This window comes from Nerophis ophidion, unplaced genomic scaffold (genome assembly GCF_033978795.1).
Source record: "Nerophis ophidion isolate RoL-2023_Sa unplaced genomic scaffold, RoL_Noph_v1.0 HiC_scaffold_52, whole genome shotgun sequence".
Taxonomy (NCBI): domain Eukaryota; kingdom Metazoa; phylum Chordata; class Actinopteri; order Syngnathiformes; family Syngnathidae; genus Nerophis; species Nerophis ophidion.
This window is the reverse complement of record NW_026906974.1, coordinates 558,268-584,330: the sequence shown is the minus strand read 5'-3', so window position 1 is coordinate 584,330 and position 26,063 is coordinate 558,268. Positions and strand designations below refer to the sequence as shown.

At 41.9% G+C, this 26,063-nt stretch overlaps 1 protein-coding gene and 1 long non-coding RNA gene across 2 annotated transcripts in view; both read right to left on the bottom strand.

Annotated features, from left to right (window-relative positions):
* Window positions 1-26,063, bottom strand: part of LOC133546948 (zinc finger protein 567-like) — a 334,269-nt gene that overhangs the window by 12,901 nt on the left and 295,305 nt on the right. The window lies entirely within an intron of this gene.
* LOC133546953 (uncharacterized) lies at window positions 16,877-17,663 on the bottom strand. Its single transcript, XR_009805286.1, has 2 exons — window positions 17,306-17,663; window positions 16,877-17,173 (listed from the first exon to the last, which is right to left on the bottom strand). It is a non-coding gene; the product is annotated as an uncharacterized LOC133546953 (long non-coding RNA).

Below are 26,063 nucleotides of genomic sequence, written 5' to 3'. Positions count from 1 at the left end.
TAAATTAACGCGGGTGCAGGAAGAGACCAGGTACCGGACCATACCTCCTTCGGGAAGCCACGGAAAGGCGGGCCAGGAGTGCCCTAACTCTCACCAGCTGGCCGCCACGTTTGCCGCGGCGCCGGTGGCGCTTTCGCCGGGGGGGAGGAGCCAGTGGGCGAAAAAGGAAAGGAGGAATCTGGCCAGGTGAGAACGCTGACTTGGACGTCGAAAAACCAACGTCCAAGATGATCATGTCCGTGTGAGAGGGACACAGATCCAACAGTGTTTGGCGATCATACACAAACAGTGAGTTGACAGGGACAACAAAAAACGTGAACAGCACAAAAACAAACAGAACTGACAGCGAGAGACGACAGGCCACAGCACACACTGGCGCCATCTTGGATTGTTATAACTGCGGCTCAATTACTAATATTAATAAGGTAAACAAGTTATCTTTTGAAGGTGTAGTCAGTAATTTAAAAACTTCTTCCCAGTTTAACTGTGGTGACACTATCTAAATGAAAGCAAAACAGATGTCATCTTTCTTGGCCAACATGTTGACTGTGTTCATGCTTCTTTTATAACAGACATGTCTCTAAAGATGAATGTGAAAATGACAGTAATTATTGTCCACCAGCAGGGGGAGCTCATCACTAGTACTACTGTGTGGAGGCTGGCATGTGGTACATTATTTCCTGTGTGTGTATGACTTATTCAGAGGGAGAACAGCACACTTTCATGTCTACCATTAAGGATTGCAGGAATGACTTTTAGGATGTTTTTATATGAATAAGGTGGATTGGATGTTGGCCTGGGAAGACATTCCCCTGAAAGTCTTCTTCATGTGTCAGCTGGAAGTACCCTGACTGCTGTGAGGGGAAATTGATGAGATTGTGAGATCATATGTTGGTGCAGGACATTGTCTCATGTGACTGAGCAAAACTGGACTTTTCTAAAGAATGTTTGTTTTCTCCTGTCCCGCAGACCTCAATGAAGCACATCGTCCTCGTGAGCAGGAGGATGAACCAAAGTCCTCCAACATACACGAGGAAGAAGAGGTACCACATTCCCAACACATTAAAGAGGGAGGAGAGGAGCCACAACCCCCCACATTAAAGAGGAAGACGACACGCCACAGACCCATAATGTTAAACTGACCCTTCACATTAAAGGGCAAGCGGAGGACCCACTGATCTTACACATCAAAAATGCAGAGGAGGACCCACTGAACCCTCACATTAAAGAGGAAGAGGAGGAGCAAGAGCCGCCGCACATTAAAGAGGAAGAGGAGGAAGAGGGCATCAGTCAGCCTAAATGGTTGGAGGAGTTCCCAGTGACTGGTGTCCCTGTGAAGAGTGAAGATGATGAGGTGAAAGGTGAAAGTGAGGAGAGGGGAGGGGGGGAGCCTCCAAGCAGCAGCTCAACACAACGCATGACAACAGAAGCTGATGGAGACCACTGTGGAGGATCACAAGCAGACAAGCTCTTAGCTCCACTATCAGATAGTGAGGACACAACGTCACACTCTCCTGACACTGATGATGAAGACTCTAAAGATGATAAGACATGTCACACTGACAACACTCACTTCACATCTTCTCTCTCTCACAAAACTTTTAAATACCATTGTAGTCTGAAAGTACACATGAAAACACACACTGGAAAAAAAACCTTTTTCATGTTCTATCTGTGGTAAAGATTTTACCCAGAGGCCACATTTTAAGGTACACATGAGAACACACACTGGAGAAAAACCCTTTTCATGTTCAATCTGCGGTAAAGATTTTACTCGAAGGGAAAATTTCAAAAAGCATATGAGAATACACACTACAGAAAAACCTTTTTCCTGTTCAATCTGCAGTAAATATTTTGCGCAACGGCACTATTTGAAAGAACACGTGAGAACACACTGGAGAAAAACCTTTTACATGTTCAGTATGTTGTAAAAGTTTTTTACAAAGTCAGCATTTGAAAAGACACATGAGAAGACACCCAGGAGAGAAAGTGTTGAGTTGCAGTGTGTGTGGTGAAAGATTGTCTTCTAAGTACCAGTGTAAGAAACACAAGTGTGCTGGTGAGAACAGCAGCAGCAAATGAAACTGCAGGATTTGAAATAAACTGTCCAGACTTTCATTTTGACTTTCTAACAACATCAGCACATAGTTTCTAACATTTATAGATGAGCTATTTTAGATTATTTCCTTTTTTCAGTCAAGTACATGTTTTAATATACAACATTGTGAACACAACACTTTGACTGTAAAGGTGAGAATAAACAGGACAAAACATGTTGCAAATACTTTTTGTGTATAGAGGTATTCAGAAATGATTTTTCATTATTAATGATGTTATAAAGAACTCCTTTATATGATATATATATTTGTTTTACATTTTTTTCACACCTTTGCTTTTGAGTACACATAAATCCCTCTTAGTTCATATTTACTGGTTCACATCTGAAACATCTTCTGGACCACTTCTGGAAGCATATTATTATTTACTTTATACATCATACGAACAATTGTCTTTTATACAATTTTAAAATGTGTGACTATGAATCCTTTTTTGTGTCTCAATAATCCATTCTTTAAATTATCTTTATTACTCTCTTTTGTAAATGAATATTGTTATATATGCATGCCCCCTTTATGCAATACGTAGATTAGAGAAAATGGCAACATTATATGTGTGAGGTTATGAAGGATAGTTTTGTTTTTAATGATCTACTTTTCTTATTATAAAACTACACATAACAAGTGTTTTTTAAAGTTGCTCATGATTTATCCCCCTTGTTTAGAATTCCTCAAACATTATCAATTTCAGAAAACATGGGAACGTTTGGGAAAAGTTAATTATGTACATCATCCCACAGAACTTTACTGTACATCCATCCATTTGTTCTACCACTTGTCTCTTTCATTTTATATGTATAGCCTTTAATCACATACTTGTCCCCCGTGTAATGGAATCGCCGAGTGCCATCCAGCTGTCAAGGTGCTGCTTAAGTAGCACCAGGGTCAATTGGAAGCAGCTGTGCATGTCCCACAACTCCGCCCACAAAGGCAACACAGGAACTCTAGGAGGAAGGAGAAATGTAAGAACAAGGTCAACTGCACCAAAAGAGGAAAACTGACTGTTGGAACCAAATTTCCTTATTTGTTTATATTGTTTTTATTTTGTTTTCTCTGATTGATTGCTGGCTTCAGTTCATGCTGAGTTTCCCTTTCAGCACGCGTCAAACTGGTCAACAGTATCAGCCCAAAGATAAGTGCTGTACAATGAGAATAAAATGCCTCATAGCCGATTATACAAATGTGATGGATTCATCTTGATACTGTCCTGCCACAGTGAATAGGTTTCCCTTTGAAAGGGCAAAGTCCTTGCAGGGTCTTTTGTCCTAAAGACTGTCTGGATAAAGTGAGGAGAATATAATATAGGAAAACAATTTATTTTACAAATAAACTAGAATAACTATAACATTTTTACAGGTAGCTAAATTCGACAGAACACCTGCATCATCTTCTCAACAACACCCACATTCTTACATTAAGAATGGTGGTGTTAAATACAAAGTGCATTCAGATACAAACAATTATTTTTGATCTTTACTCTATTAAAGGACACATATGTGCACATGTATGCACTGATTACAAATACAGAACAATAATGCCCACGTTTAGACTTTCTCCATCAAACGCCATCTTGCTTTCTCCTTCTTCTTTCTATTTCCAGCAGACTAGTAGAACATCTTAGGTGTATTGCTGCCCTCCACAGTCTATTAACAAAATGTCCTCCTTCTGTCCTATGGCCCACACTACAGACTTGGACACAAACAGGACAGAATGTAAAAAGCAGCTTTAAGGAGGTCAAAACAAAATGTATGCATTCTTTCTAACGGCCGCTGGGTGGCAGCAGAGGCTCCATGTATTACCTGAAGAAACATTTGACTTCTGACCTTTCCACATTATTTCTCTCATCTTTACTGCTGGAGTTCAGCTCACTGAGGATGTAAGCTACATTTTGGTATCTTAATTATCTTTAATTATTCATAAACAGGCTTAAAACAAACCATTATTATCATTACTACCTCATTTGTTTTCACTCTCTACTAATTAAAACTATTCTAGCATGAAAACATTCAGGATGTTCATACAAACAATATTACACATCCCCAAACGTACCATTTTATTATGGTATTCATATAATATTACATTTAATATACACATGGTCATAACAGTGCTGACAATTTAAATTCCCTGTGGGGATTAATAAAGTATTTCTGATTCTGATAATTACATCACTCTCATAAAGCCTTTAATGCTGAATATGTTTTTTACCATAGCTCAGCTTCACCATGTTGGAATATTGACTGCTGATATTATTTTTCTATTGTTTAGAATATTACTCGCTACTCTTTTTCTTTGCTCAAATGAACAGGATGAAAGTGTCTTTAATTGTCACTACTGAGTGTAACTATATATAATTATGTATATAATAATCTTCCATTCTTCACCTTCATTACCGCTTGATTTAACTCTCATTTTATTTTATCCAGAGGGAACTTGACCATAAAAAGATGGCTGCACATCAATAAACTGTCACTAAACTTCAATACAACTAAATATTATCATATTTGGAGTTTGTAAAAATGTAAAACACAAATTATGAGGGATAATAGTGAACTGAAAGGAATAAAAGTAATCACATTTTTATGAGTTAATATAGATGATGAAGTAAGCTGGACACTACATGTAAGTCATATAAAGAAAACAATAAAACAATGGAGTGCAATACGAAATAGAATAAAATACATACTTACAAATATTAACTAGAATTATTGTACCCAACTTTAGTTGAGTCATACATTGTTTATTGCATAAAAGTCTGGGGACATACATATAAAACAATCACACATCAATATTCATATTACAAAAGAGAGTAATAAAGACAATTAATAGAATGGATTATAGAGACCCAACAAATGATTCATAAAGTCACACATTTTAAAATTAAATGATCTTATATAAAAGACAATTGTTCAAATGATGTATAAAGTAAATAATAATATGCTTCCAGAAGTGGTCCAGAAGATGTTTCAGATGTGAAGCAGTAAATATGAACTAAGAGGGATTTATTATTATTATTATTATTATTATTCCATTCCAAGATGGCGGCGCCCGAACGGGCTGCAACATTGCGGAGCTGCTGCTAAAGATGGAACATTTGGCAGAAATACCGGACAATTCCACAAACTTTATGGCTGGCTCACATCGTGGTCACTCCGTGATCACGTACGACCGCCAGACACTTCTGGATGTGGACACATCGGGCCGTTTTGGACTGATAGACGCGGGCGTGCTAGACATGCTAACTAGCATGGGAATACATCGGCGGCTACATCCAGCGGCCTGTGAAGCAGGGGAGTCTAGTAGCAGCGGGGGCCGTCTACGGAGCAGACGCCAGCGGTGTGATCGGAAACGCGGATGCCGAGCGGGGCTTAAAACAAAGCAGAAGGCTAATCCCCACAGAACACCACTTCCCTCCATCCTGAAGACGGATTTAAATAAAGGATGCGAGACTACTGGTCTGGGTAAGGAGTCTGTTAAATTAGAACAAGTTTTTTCTGCTTTGAGTGTTTCAGAGTTGGACATGTGTTTTACTGAGGTGGCTAACTATGATGCGTGCAGTTTATCAAAGCAACAAACAAACAATCGGAAAATCCCCGTTACTGAGGTGGCTAACCATGATGCGTGCAGTTTATCAAAGCAACAATCAAACAATCGGAAAATTCCTGTCGTATCAATTCCTAGATATGGTCGTAATTATACTGAATGCACCGGGCATAATAAACACAACATTATTAATATTGCTACTACGGATAATTTGATCAAAAACTCCCTAAAACAGCCCATTACCTATAATGTAGGTTTTTTAAACATAAGATCATTGTCTCCCAAAACGTTGTTAGTTAATGATATTATCAGAGACAACAATCTTAACGTCATCGGTCTCAGCGAAACCTGGCTTAAACCAAACGACTTTTTTGCGCTAAATGAGGCATGTCCTCCTAACTTTACACATGCGCATATTGCCCGTCCGCTCAAAAGGGGTGGGGGGGTTGCACTAATATACAACGAAAACTTTAACCTTAGTCCTAACATAAATAATAAATATAAATCGTTTAAGGTGCTTACTATGAGGTCTGTCACACCGCTGCCTCTACACCTGGCTGTTATCTACCGCTCCCCAGGGCCCTATTCGGACTTTATTAATGAATTCTCAGAGTTCGTTGCTGATCTAGTGACACACGCCGATAATATAATCATAATGGGGGACTTTAATATCCATATGAATACCCCATCGGACCCACCGTGCGTAGCGCTCCAGACTGTAATTGATAGCTGTGGTCTCACACAAATAATAAATGAACCCACGCATCGCAACGGTAATACGATAGACCTAGTGCTTGTCAGGGGCATCACCGTTTCCAAAGTTACGATACTCCCGTATACTAAAGTATTGTCTGATCATTACCTTATAAAATTCGAGGTTCAGACGCATGTTCGTCAAACTAATAATAATAATAACTGCTATAGCAGCCGCAACATTAATACAGCCACAACGACAACTCTTGCTGACCTACTGCCCTCGGTAATGGCACCATTCCCAAAGTATGTGGGCTCTATTGATAACCTCACTAACAACTTTAACGACGCCCTGCGCGAAACCATTGATAACATAGCACCGCTAAAGTTAAAAAAGGCTCCAAAAAAGCGCACCCCGTGGTTTACAGAAGAAACTAGAGCTCAGAAATTATTATGTAGAAAGCTGGAACGCAAATGGCGCACGACTAAACTTGAGGTGCACCATCAAGCATGGAGTGATGGTTTAATAACTTATAAACACATGCTTACCTTAGCTAAAGCTAAATATTACTCAAATCTCATCCACCGTAATAAAAACGATCCTAAATTTTTGTTTAGTACGGTAGCATCGCTAACCCAACAAGGGACTCCTTCCAGTAGCTCAACCCACTCAGCTGATGACTTTATGCAATTCTTTAGTAAGAAAATTGAAGTCATTAGAAAGGAGATTAAAGACAATGCGTCCCAGCTACAACGGGGTTCTATTAACACTGACACGATTGTATATACGGCGGATACTGCCCTCCAAAATAGTTTCTCTCGTTTTGAGGAAATAACATTAGAGGAATTGTTACAACGTGTAAATGGAATAAAACAGACAACATGTTTACTTGACCCTCTTCCTGGGAAACTGATCAAGGAGCTCTTTGTATTATTAGGTCCATCAGTGCTAAATATTATAAACTTATCACTCTCCTCGGGCACTGTTCCCCTAGCATTCAAAAAAGCGGTTATTCATCCTCTCCTTAAAAGACCTAACCTCGATCCTGACCTCATGGTAAATTACCGACCGGTGTCTCACCTTCCCTTTATTTCAAAAATCCTTGAAAAAATTGTTGCGGAGCAGTTAAATGAACACTTAGCGTCTAACAAGCTATGTGAAACCTTTCAATCCGGTTTCAGGGCAAATCACTCCACGGAGACAGCCCTCGCAAAAATGACTAATGATCTATTGCTAACGATGGATTCTGATGCGTCATCTATGTTGCTGCTCCTCGATCTTAGCGCTGCTTTCGATACCGTCGATCATAATATTTTATTAGAACGTATCAAAACACGAATTGGTATGTCAGACTTAGCCCTGTCTTGGTTTAACTCTTATCTTACTGATAGGATGCAGTGTGTCTCCCATAACAATGTGACCTCGGACTACGTTAAGGTAACGTGTGGAGTTCCCCAGGGTTCGGTCCTTGGCCCTGCACTCTTCAGCATCTACATGCTGCCGCTAGGTGACATCATACGCAAATACGGTATTAGCTTTCACTGTTATGCTGATGACACCCAACTCTACATGCCCCTAAAGCTGACCAACACGCCGGATTGTAGTCAGCTGGAGGCGTGTCTTAATGAAATTAAACAATGGATGTCCGCTAACTTTTTGCAACTCAACGCCAAAAAAACGGAAATGCTGATTATCGGTCCTGCTAGACACCGAACTCTATTTAATAATACAACTCTAACATTTGACAACCAAACAATTAAACAAGGCGACACGGTAAAGAATCTGGGTATTATCTTCGACCCAACTCTCTCCTTTGAGGCACACATTAAAAGCGTTACTAAAACGGCCTTCTTTCATCTCCGTAATATCGCTAAAATTCGCTCCATTCTGTCCACTAAAGACGCTGAGATCATTATCCATGCGTTTGTTACGTCTCGCCTCGACTACTGTAACGTATTATTTTCGGGTCTCCCCATGTCTAGCATTAAAAGATTACAGTTGGTACAAAATGCGGCTGCTAGACTTTTGACCAGAACAAGAAAGTTTGATCACATTACGCCTGTACTGGCTCACCTGCACTGGCTTCCTGTGCACTTAAGATGTGACTTTAAGGTTTTACTACTTACGTATAAAATACTACACGGTCTAGCTCCATCTTATCTTGCCGATTGTATTGTACCATATGTCCCGGCAAGAAATCTGCGTTCAAAGGACTCCGGCTTATTAGTGATTCCCAAAGCCCAAAAAAAGTCTGCGGGCTATAGAGCATTTTCCGTTCGGGCTCCAGTACTCTGGAATGCCCTCCCGGTAACAGTTCGCGATGCCACCTCAGTAGAAGCATTTAAGTCTCACCTTAAAACTCATTTGAATACTCTAGCCTTTAAATAGACTCCCTTTTTAGACCAGTTGATCTGCCGTTTCTTTTCTTTTTCTTCTATGTCCCACTCTCCCGTGTGGAGGGGGTCCGGTCCGATCCGGTGGCCATGTACTGCTCGCCTGTGTATCGGCTGGGGACATCTCTGCGCTGCTGGTCCGCCTACGCTTGGGATGGTTTCCTGCTGGCTCCGCTGTGAACGGGACTCTCGCTGCTGTGTCTTGGATCCTCTTTGGACTGGACTCTCGCGACTGTGTTGGATCCATTGTGGATTGAACTTTCACAGTATCATGTTAGACCCGCTCGACATCCATTGCTTTCCTCCTCTCTAAGGTTCTCATAGTCATCATTGTCACCGACGTCCCACTGGGTCATTATTGTCACCGATGTCCCACTGGGTGTGAGTTTTCCTTGCCCTTATGTGGGCCTACCGAGGATGTCGTGGTGGTTTGTGCAGCCCTTTGAGACACTAGTGATTTAGGGCTATATAAGCAAACATTGATTGATGATTGATTGATTATGTGTACTCAAAAGCAAAGGTATGAACACATGTAAAACAAATATATACATCATATAAAGGAGTTCATCTATGGAATCATCTAGAATTACAAAATAAAATATGTAACACGTCATTCTTCAAAAAACATACAAAACACTATTATGAATAAGTATAAAGGTAAATTATGGATATTTACACATACAATGTTTATTGTCCATCCATCCATCCATTTTTTACCGCTTATTCCCTTTCGCCTATCTCAGCTACAATCGGGCGGAAGGCAGGGTACACCCTGGACAAGTCGCCACCTCATCGCAGAATGTTTATTGTATGTAACATAATTTTATGTACTGTTTATTCGCACCCTTTCAGTCAAATTGTTCTGTTCATTTCAAAGTACACAAATGTGTATATTAAATCATGTATTTGACTGTAATAAAATCGCTAATCTGAAGTGTCTAATCTATAAATGTTAGAATCATATTAACCAGATTGTTAGACAAACAACAATGTCACACATGTTATATGTGCTGATGTTGTTAGAAAGTCAAAATGAAAGTCTGGACAGTTTATTTCAAATCCTGCAGTTTCATTTGCTGCTGCTGTTCTCACCAGCACACTTGTGTTTCTTACACTGCTACTTAGAAGACAATCTTTCACCACACACACTGCAACTCAACACTTTCTCTCCTGGGTGTCTTCTCGTGTGTACTTTAATAGATCTTAGGTGAGATAAGCGTTTATTGCAGATTGAACAGAAGTATGGTTTTTCACCGGAGTGCGTTCTCATGTGTGATTTTAATTGCTGACTTTCTATTTAACTTTTACCACATACTGAACATATAAAAGGTTTTTCACCAGTGTGTGTTCTCATGTGTACTTTTAAACTACAATTTATACAGCACGTTTACCACAATCTTAGCAGGAAAAAGTTTTTTCTCCAGAGTGTACTCTCATGTGTTTTTTCAAATTGTTCCTTCGAGTAAAATCTTTACCGCAGATTGAACATGAAAATGCTTTTTCTCCAGTGTGTGTTCTCATGTGTACTTTCAAACTGTGATTTCTTACAAAACTTTTACCACATTCTAAACAGGAGAAAGTTTTTTCTTTAGTATGTATTCTCATGTGTTCTTTTAAATTTTGATTTAGTACAAAACTTTTACCACATTCTGAGCAGGAAAAAGGTTTTTCTCCAGTGTGTGTTCTCATGTGTACTTTTAAATTGTGATTTCTTACAAAACTTTTACCACATTCTAAACAGGAAAAAGTTTTTTCTGTAGTGTGTATTCTCATGTGTTCTTTTAAACTTTGATTTAGTACAAAACTTTTACCACATTCCGAGCAGGAAAAAGGTTTTTCTCCAGTGTGTCTTCTCATGAGTACTTTCAACTGTTGACTTACAACAAAACCTTCACTACAGATTGAACAAGAAACAAGGTTTTTCTCCAGTGTATCTTCTCATGTGTGCCTTGAAATAATCCTTTTGAACAGAATTTTTACCGCAGATTGAACATGAAAAAGGTCTTTCTCCAGTGTGTATTCTAATGTGTAATTTTAAACTTTGATTTAATACAAAACTTTTACCACATTCTGAGCAGGAAAAAGGTTTTTCTCCAGTGTGTCTTCTCATGTGTGCCTTGAAATGGTCCCTTTGAGTAAAACCTTTACCACAGATTGAACAAGAAAAAGGTTTTTCTCCAGTGTGTGTTCTCATGTGTCTTTTCAAATGGTGACTTTGTGCAAAACCTTTACTACAGAGTGAACAAGAAAAAGGTTTTTCTCCAGTGTGTGTTCTCATGAGTCTTTTCAGACTACAATGGTATTTAAAAGTTTTGTGACAGTGAGAACATGTGAAGCGAGTGTTGTCAGTGTGACATGTCTTATCATCTTTAGAGTCTTCATCATCAGTGTCAGGAGAGTGTGACGTTGTGTCCTCACTATCTGATAGTGGAGCTAAGAGCTTGTCTGCTTGTGATCCTCCACAGTGGTCTCCATCAGCTTCTGTTGTCATGTGTTGTGTTGAGCTGCTGCTTGGAGGCTCCCCCCCTCCCCTCTCCTCACTTTCACCTTTCACCTCATCATCTTCACTCTTCACAGGGACACCAGTCACTGGCATCTTGGTGACATCAACCTCCTCCAGTCCTTCAAGATGTCCTCCCTCTTGACTGATGCTGTGTTCCTCCTCTTCCTCTTTAATGTGAGGGGTCAGTGGGTCCTCCTCTTCCTTTTTAATGTGAGGGGTCAGTGGCTCTTCCTCTTTAATTTGAGGGCTCAGTGGGTCCTCCTCTTCCTCCTTAATATGAGGGCTCAGTGGATCCACCGCTTCCTTTTCAAAATGGGGTGTCAGTGGGTCCCCCTCTTTCTCTTTAAAATGGCTTATCAGTGGCTCCTCCTCTTTCTTTTTAAAATGGGGGGTCAATGGGTCCTCCTCTTCCTCTTTGATGTGAGTGGTCAGTGGGTCATCCTCTTCTGCTTTAAAATGGGGGATTAGTGGGTGTTCCTCTTCCTTTTTAATGTCGGAGGGCTGTGGCTTCATCCTAAAGCTCAACATCTGTTGCTCAGGGAGAAGATGTTCTTCACAGACATCTGCAGGCCACAAGAAGACAAACACGTTTTAGAAACATCCATGTCTGCTCAGTCACACAAAGCATTCAGTACTTTTACATGCACTTAGGAAAAACAAGTTATTGTATGTACTTTCTTTAAATCTCAGTGACGCACAAACACGCTGCTCTTTACAACATTATTCACAGGAAAAGAAAAACAAACCAGGACAACAAGACTTTATACTATGGATAGACGGTTGATGGTTTATAATCGATTTTGTGATATATTATTTTGAATAGAATTATTAATAAAACTGTTTTAAAACAGGCTACACAGGCTCCTAATTTAGTTGATGAAATATGCAGTAAAATATTTAATCATTTCTAGTAGTATTTTCTCAAATAAAGTAACCAGATATTAACAGTAAATACACAAGTACATTAATAATAATTATTTTGACAAAATAATACAATTAGAAATGACACAATATGTTACTGCATATGTCAGCTGCCAAATTAGGAGCCTTTGTAACCCGTTTTGAAATTCTTCTATTATCAATCATATACCAAATGATATATCGTGACAGATATTGTTATTAAGATATAGATTTTAAGTCGTATGGCCCATACCAAACATTGTTTCCCCGAGTCATTTTGTTTGGCCCACCAAATATATTTCATTTGTATATTCTTTGGATGTGTGTGTATGTTTAAAATGTAGTACTACTGTTCTACATCACGTGAAAGTGTACATTTAAACCAATGTGGGTGGCACTGGGAGCAGGTGGGTAAAGTGTCTTGCCCAAGGACACAATGGCTCAGATGGCAGAAGCTGGGATTGAACCTGGAACCCTCAAGTTGCTGGCATGGCCGCTCTATCCATCCATCCATCCATCGTCTTCCGCTTATCCGAGGTCGGGTCGCGGGGGAAACAGCCTAAGCAGGGAAACCCAGACTTCCCTCTCCCCAGCCACTTCGTCTAGCTCTTCCCGGGGGATCCCGAGGCGTTCCCAGGCCAGCCGGGAGACATAGTCTTCCCAACGTGTCCTGGGTCTTCCCCGTGGCCTACTAAAGGTTGGACGTGCCCAAAACACCTCCCTAGGGAGGCGTTCGGGTGGCATCCTGACCAGATGCCCGAACCACCTCATCTGGCTCCTCTCGATGTGAAGGAGCAGCGGCTTTACTTTGAGTTCCTCCCGGATGGCAGAGCTTCTCACCCTATCTCTAAGGGAGAGACCCGCCACCCGGCGGAGGAAACTCATTTCGGCCGCTTGTACCCGTGATCTTATCCTTTCGGGCATGACCCAAAGCTCATGACCATAGGTGAGGATGGGAACGTAGTTCGACCGGTAAATTGAGAGCTTTGCCTTCCGGCTCAGTTCCTTCTTCACCACAACTGATCGGTACAACGTCCGCATTACTGAAGACGCCGCACCGATCCGCCTGTCGATCTCACGATCCACTCTTCCCCCACTCGTGAACAAGACTCCTAGGTACTTGAACTCCTCCACTTGGGGCAGGGTCTCCTCTCTAACCCGGAGATGGCATTCCACCCTTTTCCGGGCGAGAACCATGGACTCGGACTTGGAGGTGCTGATTCTCATTCCGGTCGCTTCACACTCGGCTGCGAACCGATCCAGCGAGAGCTGAAGATCCCGGTCAGATGAAGCCATCAGGACCACATCATCTGCAAAAAGCAGAGACCTAATCCTGCGGTCACCAAACCGGAACCCCTCAACTCCTTGGCTGCGCCTAGAAATTCTGTCCATAAAAGTTATGAACAGAATCGGTGACAAAGGACAGCCTTGGCGGAGTCCAACCCTCACTGGAAAAGTGTTTGACTTACTGCCGGCAATGCGGACCAAGCTCTGACACAGATCGTACAGGGAACGGACCGCCACAATAAGACAGTCCGATACCCCATACTCTCTGAGCACTCCCCACAGGACTACCCGAGGGACACGGTCGAATGCCTTCTCCAAGTCCACAAAGCACATGTAGACTGGTTGGGCAAACTCCCATGCACCCTCAACAACCCTGCGGAGAGTATAGAGCTGGTCCACAGTTCCACGACCAGGACAAAAACCACACTGTTCCTCCTGAATCCGAGGTTCGACTATCCGGCGTAGCCTCCTCTCCAGTACACCTGAATAAACCTTACCGGGAAGGTTGAGGAGTGTGATCCCACGATAGTTGGAACACACCCTCCGGTCCCCCTTCTTAAAGAGAGGAACCACCACCCCGGTCTGCCAATCCAGAGGTACCGCCCCCGATGTCCACGCGATGCGCCCCACAGCATCCAGAGCCTTAAGGAACTCCGGGCGGACCTCATCTACCCCTGGGGCCTTGCCACCGAGGAGCTTTTTAACTACCTCAGCGACCTCATCCCCAGAAATAGGAGAGTCCACCACAGATTCCCCAGGCACTGCTTCCTCATAGGAAGACGTGTTGGTGGGATTGAGGAGGTCTTCGAAGTATTCCTTCCACCTATCCACAACATCCGCAGTTGAGGTCAGCAAAACACCATCCGCACCATACACGGTGTTGATAGTGCACTGCTTCCCCTTCCTGAGGCGGCGGACGGTGGTCCAGAATCGCTTCGAAGCCGTCCGGAAGTCGTTTTCCATGGCTTCCCCGAACTCCTCCCATGTCCTAGTTTTTGCCTCCGCGACCACCGAAGCCGCACACCGCTTGGCCTGTCGGTACCTGTCCACTGCCTCCGTAGTCCTATGAGCTAAAAGGACCCGATAGGACTCCTTCTTCAGCTTGACGGCATCCCTCACCGCTGGTGTCCACCAAGGGGTTTTAGGATTGCCGCCCCGACAGGCACCAACTACCTTGCGGCCACAGCTTCGATCAGCCGCCTCGACAATAGAGGTGCGGAACATGGTCCACTCGGACTCAATGTCCAGCACCTCCCTCGTGACATGTTCGAAGTTCTTCCGGAGGTGTGAATTTAAACTCTCTCTGACAGGAGACTCTGCCAGACGTTCCCAGCAGACCCTCACAATGCGTTTGGGCCTCCCAGGTCTGTCCGGCATCCTCCCCCACCATCGCAGCCAACTCACCACCAGGTGGTGATCGGTAGAAAGCTCCGCCCCTCTCTTCACCCGAGTGTCCAAAACATAAGGCCGCAAATCCGATGACACAACTACAAAGTCGACCATGGAACTGCGGCCTAGGGTGTACTGGTGCCAAGTGCACATATGGACACCCTTATGTTTAAACATGGTGTTTGTAATGGACAAACTGTGACGAGCACAAAAGTCCAATAACAAAACACCACTCGGGTTCAGATCCGGGCGGCCATTCTTCCCAATCACGCCTCTCCAGGTTTCACTGTCGTTGCCAACGTGAGCGTTGAAGTCCCCCAGTAGGACAAGGGAATCACCCGGGGGAGCACTCTCCAGTACTCCCTCGAGTGTTCCCAAAACGGGTGGGTACTCTGAACTGCTGTTTGGTGCATAAGCACAAACAACAGTCAGGACCCGTCCCCCCACCCGAAGGCGGAGGGAGGCTACCCTTTTGTCCACTGGGTTGAACTCCAACGTACAGGCTTCTTTGAGCCGGGGGGGCAACAAGAATTGCCACCCCAGCCCGTCGCCTCTCACTGTCGGCAACGCCAGAGTGGAAGAGGGTCCAGTCCCTCTCGAGAGAACTGGTTCCAGAGCCCTTGCTGTGCGTCGAGGTGAGTCCAACTATATCCAGCCGGAACTTCTCTACCTCGCGGACTAGCTCAGGCTCTTTCTCCCCCAGTGAGGTGATGTTCCACGTCCCAAGAGCTAGCTTCTGTAGCCGAGGATCGGACCGCCAAGTGCCCTGCCTTCGGCTGTCGCCCAGCTCACAATGCACCCGACCTCTATGGCCCCTGCTATGGGTGGTGAGCCCATTGGAGGGGTGACCCACGTTGCCTCTTCGGGCTGTGCCCGGCCGGGCCCCATGGGGACAGGCCCGACCACCAGGCGCTCGCCATCGTGCCCCACCTCTGGGCCTGGCTCCAGAGGGAGGCCCCGGTGACCCGCGTCCGGGCGAGGGAAATCTGGGTCTATGTTTTTTCTTCTTCATAAAGGTCTTCGAAAAAAAATAATATATGTATATATATATATTTTTTTTTTACACACATATATATTTATATATATATATATATATATATATATATATATATATATACATCTAAATGTGCATATACAGGCAGTTTTGTCTATGTTTTCTTCCTAGGGGGCGCTAGAGCGCAATTTTTAGTTTTGGGGTTAGGTTTTTTGATTAAATCGCAATGTTCGCCAGTCCTGATGTGTGTGTCAAATTTGGTGATTTTTGAAGCATGTTAAGGGGGTCAAATTACAACTCAAAGCTGTGGAATACTAATAAAGAAAGAAAGAAAGAATAAAACGCTAGAAATTCCATAGGGTCCTTTGTCCCAAAGGGACATTCGGTCCCTAACAATGTCAACTTCCTAAAGTTGGGTTATGGTTATTTATCTAAGTGCAAGTGCATTTCAAATGAGACTAATGTCATTGATTGATTGATTGATTGATACTTTTATTAGTAGATTGCACAGTACAGTACATATTCCGTACAATTGACCACTAAATGGTAACACCACAATAAGTTTTTCAACTTGTTTAAGTCGGGGTCCAAGTTAATCAATTCATGGTATATGAAAAACTTATTGGGGTGTTACCATTTAGTGGTCAATTGTACAGAATATGTACTGAACTGTGCAATCTATTAATAAAAATATCAATCAATCAATCAATCAATCAATGACATTAGTCTCATTTGCAGTGCACTTGCACTTCCAAGACCATTAGATGGCAGCACTGTATAGCTATTTATGCTATGTTGTCAAACTAGAAACTAGCTTTTTTTCCAGGAAGAATAATTAGTTAGGTTGCGCCCTACAAAGTGTCAATACTTTAAGAATAGTTCTCATTACACAAAACCGTACATCAAAAAAGAAGATATAACAACTGGACAGTAGTTCTCATAATCAACATTCTTAAATGTTACATCAAAAACAATTAACATTAACATACAACAGTACTGAAAAAATGGTACTAATGTTGCAAAATATTGTTAAAAATAATGATGAGATGTGACACAAGGTGATATTCACTGATAAGCAGCTGTCTATTGGTTTGAAAAGGAAAGAAGAAATCCTTGTCAATGTGATGACACATGAGCCCCAAATGATGACATCACAACTACATGGACACAAAGATCAACATCAACATGATTCACTGGCAAAATATTGTTGAAAGATGCAGATTGAAGGTGTTTTCTCAGCCTTAAACAGCCAAAGAAGACATCATGTAAATTGTGCAGATGTGAAAGAAAAGTCCAAGTGTGATGAGGTCCCTCAGCGATGGAGACATCTCTCTGTGTTCCAGTGCACAAAGCATCCTGGAGGAAGAAGATGACTCAGCACATTCCCAACAAAAGCAGGTGCAGATGTTAGCATGTGGCAGAGTCAACATCATCTTCACACAAAGTCAGAAGAACATTTGGAGGTGCGTGAAAAAGCAAAGTCCTCACTGTGCTGTGTGTCACTCAGCCTTCAGCCTTCAGCCTTCAGCCTTCACGTCTCTCTGAGAGCTGGTTACCACCGTCACCAGCTGGCGGAGCACAAAACGCACCGTGAGCTGCTTACGCTGCTCATGCTAAGCCCACACCTCACTCTGGTGAAGGAAGTCCATCTTCACTCATATCACATCTTTGCAGCTGGGAATTCTGCTCTTCTACTTCCTGACTAGTCTAAGACTAAGTCTCCAAACAGGTTCAGCTTGGCTTCAAGGCTCATGTGCAAGCAGCCCTCCAGTGTCTTAGTCAGGTACGGTCATGGTCCAAAGTTTACATACACCTGTAAAGAACATCATGTCATGGCTGACTTCAGTTTCCAATTATTTCTACAACTCTTATTTTTTTGTGATGGAGTGATTGGAGCACATACTTGTTGCTCACAAAAAACATTCATGAAGTTTGCTTCTTTTATGAATTTATTATGGGTCTACTGAAAATGTGCTGGGTCAAAAGTATACATACAGCAATGTTAATATTTGCTTACATGTCCCTTGGCAAGTTTACCTGCAATAGGGCGCTTGTGGTTTTTGACCCCTCCTCTTGACAAAATTGGTGCAGTTCAGCTAAATGTGTTGGTATTCTGACATGGACTTGTTTCTTCAGCATTGTCCACACATTTAAAGGCCTACTGAAATTTGATTTTCTTATTTAAACAGGGATAGCAGGTCCATTCTATGTGTCATACTTGATCATTTCGCGATATTGCCATATTTTTGCTGAAAGGATTTAGTAGAGAACATCCACGATAAAGTTCGCAACTTTCGGTGCTAAGAGAAAAGCCCTGCCTCTACCGGATGTCGCAGACGATGACGTCACATTTTTGATGGCTCTTCACATATTTGCATTGATTTTAATGGGAGCCTCCAACAAAAAGTGCTATTCGAACTAAGAAAACGACAATTTCCCCATTAAATTCAGCGAGGATGAAAGATTTGTGTTTGAGGATATTGATAGCGACGGACTAGAAAAAAAAAAAAAACGCGATTGCATTGGGACGGATTCCGATGTTTTTAGACACATTTGCTAGGTTAATTCTGGGAAAACCCTTATCTTTCTGTTGTGTTGCTAGTGTTTTAGTGAGTTAAATATTACCTGATAGTCGGAAGGGTGTGTCAACGGCCGGGTGTTGACGCGCAGTGTCTCAGGGGAGTCGACGGCAGCTATGGACGGCACAAGCTCAGCTTTTCTCCGGTAAGAGGCGACTTTTTAGCCACAATTTTCTCACCGAAACCTGCTGGTTGACATGTGGTCGGGATCCATGTTCTCTTGACCGCGCTCTGATCCATAGGAAAGTTCCACCTTCAGGAATTTTAAACAAGGAATCACCGTGTGTTTGTGTGGCTAAAGGCTAAAGCTTCCCACTCCATCTTTCTACTGTGACTTCTCCAATATTAATTGAACACATTGCAAAAGATTCAGCAACACAGATCTCCAAAATACTGTGTAATTATGCCGTTAAAGCAGGCGACTTTTAGCTGTGTGTGTGTGCAGCGCTCATACTTCCTAAAAACCTGTGACGTCTTGCGTACACGTCATCATTACACGACGTTTCGAAGACGAAACTCCCAGGAAATTTAAAATTGTAAATTAGTAAACTAAAGCGGCCGTATTTGCATGTGTTGCAATGTTAATATTTCATCATTGATATATAAACTATCAGACTGCGTGGTGGCTAGTAGTGGCTTTCAGTAGGCCTTTAAGTCAGGACTTTGGGAAGGCCATTGTAAAACCTTAATTCTAGCCTGATTTAGCCATTCCTTCACCACTTTTGACGTGTGTTTGGGGTCATTGTCCAGTTGGAACACCCAACTGCGCCCAAGACACAAAGTCTGGGCTGATGATTTTAGTTTTTCCTGAAGAATCTGGAGGTAATCCTCCTTTTTCTTTGTCCCATTTGAAGCACCAGTTCAATTAACAGCAAAACAGGCCCAGAGTACAATACTACCACCACCATGCTTGACGGTAGGTTGGTGTTCCTGGGATTAAAGGCCTCACCTTTTTTCCTCCAAATATATTGCTTGATATTTAGGCCAAACAGCTCAATTTTTTGTTCCATCTGACATCACAAGGACAAAGATAAGACTTTCTGGAGGAAATTTCTGTGGTCAGATGAAACAAAAAGTGAACTGTTTGGCCACAATACCCAGGAATATGTTTGGAGGCGAAAAGGTGAGGCCTTTAATCCCAGGATTCCTGTCCTCAAGCGTGATGGTGGTATTGTTATGCTCTGGGCCTGTTTTGCTGCCAATGGAACTGCTGCTTTACATCGAGTGAATGGGAAAATTAAAAAAAAGAGGATTTGCTCCAAATTCTTCAGGACAATCTAAAATCATCAGCCCAGAGGTTGGGTCTTGGGTGCAGTTGGGTGTTCCAACAGGACAATGACCCCAAACACACGTCAAAAGTAGTAAAGGAATGGCTAAATCAGACTAGAATTAAGGTTTTAGAATGGCCTTCCCAAAGTCCTGACTTAAACGTGTGGACAATGCTAAAGAAACAAGTCCATGTCAGAAACCCAACACATTTAGCTGAACTGCACCAATCTTGTCAAGAGAAGTGGTCAAAAATTCAAGCAGAAGCTTGTGGATGGCTACCAAAAGCGCCGTATTGCAGTGAAATTTGCCAAGGGTCATGTAAGCAAATATTAACATTGCTGTATGTACACTTTTGACCCAGCACATTTGCTCACATGTACAGTAGACCCATAATAAATTCATAAAAGAAGCAAACTCCATGAAAGTTTTTAGTGACCAACAAGTATGTGCTCCAATCACTACATCACAAACACATAAGGGTTGTAGAAATGATTGGAAACTGAAGTCAGCCATGACATGATGTTCTTTACAAGTGTATGTAAACTTTTGAGCACGACTGTACATGAAGACAGACACACTAAATGGATTGCGCTCTCTATTTTGCTCATTTCAGAGACTCTGGGCATAAGTTAAGTAGATGAGGTTTGCACATGTTTTAATACACACAAATCTTTAGTACAAACCCCGTTTCCATATGAGTTGGGAAATTGTGTTCGATGTAAATATAAACGGAATACAATGATTTGCAAATCATTTTCAAGCCATATTTAGTTGAATATGCTACAAAGACAACATATTTGATGTTCAAACTCATAAACTTTGTTTTTTTGTTGCAAATAATCATTAACTTTAGAATTTGATGCCAGCAACACGTGACAAAGAAGTTGGGAAAGGTGGCAATAAACACTGATAAAGTTGAGGAATGCTCATCAAACACTTATTTGGAACATCCCACAGATTTGCAGGCTAATTGGGAACAGGTGGGTGCCATGATTGAGTATAAAAGCAGCTTCCATGAAATGCTAAGTAATTCACAAACAAGGATGGGGTGAGGGTCACCAATTTGTAAGCAAATTGTCGAACAGTTTTAGAACAACATTTTTCAACGAGCTAATGCCAGGAATTTAGGGATTTTACCATCTACGGTCTGTAAAATTATCAAAAAGTTCAGAAAATTTGGAGAAATCACTGCACGTAAGCGATGATATTACGGACTTTTGATCCCTCAGGCGGTACTGCATCAAAAAACGACATCAGTGTGTAAAGGATATAACCAGATGGGCTCAGGAACACTTCATAAAACCACTGTCAGTAACTACAGTTGGTCGCTACATCTGTAAGTGCAAGTTAAAACTCTACTATGCAAAGCCAAACCCATTTATCAACAATATCCTGAAATGCCACAGGCTTGGCTGGGCCCGAGCTCACCTAAGATGGACTGATGCAAAGTGGAAAAGTGTTCTGTGGTCTGACGAGTCCACATTTCAAATTATATTTGGAAACTGTGGACGTGTTGTCCTCCAGAACAAAGAGGAAAAGAACCATCTGGATTGTTATAGGCGCAAAGTTGAAAAGCCAGCATGTGTGATGGTATGGGGGTGTATTAGTGCCCAAGGCATGGGTAACTTACACATCTGTGATGGTATGGGGGTGTATTAGTGCCCAAGGCATGGGTAACTTACACATGTGTGATGGTATGGGGGTGTATTAGTGCCCAAGGCATGGGTAACTTACACATGTGTGATGGTGTGGGGGTGTATTAGTGTCCAAGGCATGGGTAACTTACACATGTGTGATGGTGTGGGGGTGTATTAGTGCCCAAGGCATGGGTAACTTACACATCTGTGATGGTATGAGGGTGTATTAGTGTCCAAGGCATGGGTAACTTACACATCTGTGATGGTATGGGGGTGTATTAGTGCCCAAGGCATGGGTAACTTACACATCTGTGATGGTATGGGGGTGTATTAGTGCCCAAGGCATGGGTAACTTACACATGTGTGATGGTATGGGGGTGTATTAGTGCCCAAGGCATGGGTAACTTACACATGTGTGATGGTGTGGGGGTGTATTAGTGCCCAAGGCATGGGTAACTTACACATCTGTGATGGTATGGGGGTGTATTAGTGCCCAAGGCATGGGTAACTTACACATCTGTGATGGTATGGGGGTGTATTAGTGCCCAAGGCATGGGTAACTTACACATGTGTGATGGTATGGGGGTGTATTAGTGCCCAAGGCATGGGTAACTTACACATGTGTGATGGTATGGGGGTGTATTAGTGCCCAAGGCATGGGTAACTTACACATGTGTGATGGTATGGGGGTGTATTAGTGCCCAAGGCATGGGTAACTTACACATGTGTGATGGTATGGGGGTGTATTAGTGCCCAAGGCATGGGTAACTGAATGGGAAAGAATTCCACTTTCAAAGCTTCAACAATTAATTTCCTCAGTTCCCAAAGGTTTATTGAGTGTTGTTAAAAGAAAAGGTGATGTAACACAGAGGTGAACATGCCCTTGCCCAACTACTTTGGCACGTGTTGAAACCATGAAATTATAAGTTAATTATTTTTTCCCCCAAAAAAACAAAGTTTATGAGTTTGAACATCAAATATGTTGTCTTTGTAGTGCATTCAATTGAATATGGGTTGAAAATGATTTGCCAATCATTGTATTCCATTTATATTTACATCTAACACAATTTCCCAACTCATATGGAAAGGGGGTTTGTAGATCAGGCCCTTCCATCCATCCATTTTCTACCGCTTATTCCCTTTCGGGGTCACGGGGGGGCGCTGGCGCCTATCTCAGCTACAATCGGGCGGAAGGCGGGGTACACCCTGGACAAGTCGCCACATCATCGCAGGGCCAACACAGATAGACAGACAACACTCACACTCACAGTCACACACTAGGGCCAATTTAGTGTTGCCAATCAACCTATCCCCAGGTGCATGTCTTTGGAAGTGGGAGGAAGCCGGAGTACCCGGAGGGAACCCACGCATTCACGGGGAGAACATGCAAACTCCACACAGAAAGATCCCGAGCCTGGATTTGAACCCAGGACTGCAGGACCTTTGTATTGTGAGGCAGACGCACTAACCCCTCTGCCACCGTGAAGCCCAGATCAGGCCCTTGATGTTCTTTATCATTAGCACTCATCAAAAGTTGGCTGTGATACTTTCTATTGCGTGCGCTTACACCAGTATCAAGGAGGGAAGCTTTTATTTCCCTGCTAAACTTGTAACACGTGTCTACATCACACATTAAAACAGCAAGTTTGCAAGTTAACCCTTACAAAGATAACAACAATCCAGAATGTAACAGAAGGTCAATATTATATTGAATATGGCTGACATAAAGGTGTATAACAAAGATGAATAAATGATATTAATAACTTCAACTTACAAAGTGTGTGAGTGATGCTTCTTCACCACTGCTTTGTTTATTGTTCTGGTTTCCAAGAAAGAGAAGATGTTTTACTTAGCAGCTGGATGGTATTGGGCTGAAATGAAAGAGAAAGCAGGTGAAATTCACATCTCATGAATGACAGCAGATACTTTTGTGTCCCTCACCTTGTCTGCTTGGGCGACGCTTGATGATGAAGATGAAGATGATGATGGGGGTGGGGGCCGCCAGGAGGAGCACCACAGCCAGCGTGGCAGTGACGCTCACGTTGCCTGTTGGTATGGTATGATTGATTTGTTTGACAAGTCACATGAAGGAACATCAGGTGCTTCCATTGACACTATTCAACATGTCCTAGATGTGTCTTTCTCACCTTCATGGCTTGCTTCTTCTCTCCAGCTTGGTGACCAGGTCCTCCTTCACGCCAGACAGCTGGAACACACATTCCTACTTGCCCTCCACCTCCACCCACATCTGGAAGGTTCCGTCGTGGTTGAGGAGCAGCTCTCCGTGCTCCACCTCCTCCATCTGCTCGCCATCTTTCCTCCAAAACAAGTGGGCTCGGTCGGGGTAGAAACCTGTCGCCGTGCAGCTGACCGGAGAGGATGGACTCTTCTGGAGGAGGAACACCTTTGGAAGCTCTGCCCAGGAAGTCACGTGTGAATGGAGGATGACGTGGAGAGAAGATAAAGAAGGTAAAGATGGAGAGAAATGGAGAGAATGGAGGAATAGATGTAGAGAATAGAAGCGAATAAAGGTAAAGATGGAGAAAAAAGGAGAAAACGGAGGTAAAGATGGAGAGAAAAGGTGAGAATGAAGGTAAGGATGGAGCAAATAAAAGGTAAAGAAGGAGAAAATGCAGTTAAGATAGAGAAAAAAGGAGAGAATAGAAGTAAAAAGAAAGAGAAAAGGAAAGAATGGAGGGTATTATGGAGAGAAGAGGCAATAATGAAGATAAAGATAGAGAGAAGAGGAGGAAAGGGAGAATGAAGGTAAAGATGGAAAGAATGGAGGTAAAGATGTATAAGGCTTGAAAAAAAATGATCCTCTTGGATCACATTTTTCAGGACCTTACTTGGCACCAAAACTCTCCAAATCTTGCAAGCAAAAAAATGATTTAGTTTAGGAGCCCCGAGGCCAAACATCAAATATTAACTCTTGAAAATGTGAATGATTGTGCCCCTCGCCCCAGATTCACGTATCGCCACCAACATCACCAGCGGCATCTATCATGACAGGAGGAACGTAAAAGTCTCAAGAAGCCATATTTGAAAACCAAAAGGAAGTCAGCCATTTTGGTTTCCATCAGCCATGTTGAAGTCAAAAAGGGGTGGTACTTGAACAAACTCCTCCTCGGGACTTTGACCAAACTTTGACCTGATGGCTCGCCACACAACTTTACACATTTATAACTCGGCTCCACAAACTGAGATTGTACTCAGAGTTGGTACAAATGATGATGATGACACCCTGTCGTGCAGAATGGGTCAGTACCTGTTGGTAACCATTGGTGGTGGGCGGAGCCTGGCAGCCAAAACTGCCCCTCGCCATCAACCATCAAGTTGTCTTTACTTCTCTTTAGATGATGGGATCTCCTTGCAAACTGATATGAGGCCTTTAGGTCGGGGTCTGATCATGACTAGTCATTGATATCGGCACCAACATCGCCCCCTTGTGGTGGAACATTTTAACAGTCATAACTTCCTTCCACATTCTCCAATCTTCCTGATTTGTTTCTTTATGGTGGGTCGAGATCATAGTCATTCTACATCCTGTACGCAAATACAAAATGACTTTTTCATACTCGGCACATTTTCTAAAATAATCTTGTTAATATGCTCAATAAGGTTCTATTCAAATGTAATACAAGTAATACGTAAGACTTTATTTGCACACTTAAGTAGATAAGTTTTCAGGTGAAAAAGATGCCACCTCACTAAAAAGATTATTGTTTAACTATTTATTTTCCATGCATTAATTTAGATCCAGAACAAACATTGTTATATATCTTATTATATTATAATCATTACTATAATTGAATGTAAGTGTATGTAAAATATTTTCACACAACAAAGTGTGAATACATGTTGTAATGTGTGGGGTTGAGTTATAATTGATATAATACAATTAGGTATGGCAAATGCATTTTGTTTACTTGCCAACTATTCAAATTATATTTAATATACATATTTAAATAATGTCATGTAATAGGACTTCAACATTATTTATGTTAATGAAATAGTTTATTTGCTAACCAGTTCTACTTCTGATTATCTTTTTTTTTTTTTATTGAACAATTAAAAATACATAAACAATGTTTAGACACATTAAGGTACTTTCAATACAATATGAGTCAATGTTTTTTTAATATTTTACTCAGCAATATAATAAACATCACATTAAATCCAATCCTCCGACAAACAAAACCCGTCAAAGAAAGTAAAAGTAAATATGAGAGACCATACCAATAAAATAAAATTTGAAAATATAAATAAATAATAAACTTGTGCTTGAACATACGTATTTAAAACCACTTAAATTATTTCAGTAAATATAATAATTTAAGTGTTTTTTCTATTTTGTACAATCTTCCAAGACTGAATTAATAAATTGAAATCATTAACACAATGTTAGAATTTGTATTTCACTTTAAGAAAGAGACTTTTGTTTATGAGAGCAAATGTTTCACACTTTATAAACATTGAAATTAATTCACGACACGATTCACGCATGCGCGAAGATCACGTCACTTCCTGGACTTACAATTGGTTTTATGACGGAGGTCCTGCGACATCACGTTCTGTGATATTTGAATGTTTTATTAATGTTTTGTATGGAAATAGATTATCTAGGAGTAAACGGGAATAACAATAAAAACACGTGGAAGGGTACATTTTAATAAATCAGGCAGTAATATCGCTACAATTTCTAGCACTTTCACTCTTGTCATTACAATGAATGTCGCACGGGGGCGCCACTGAACCCCA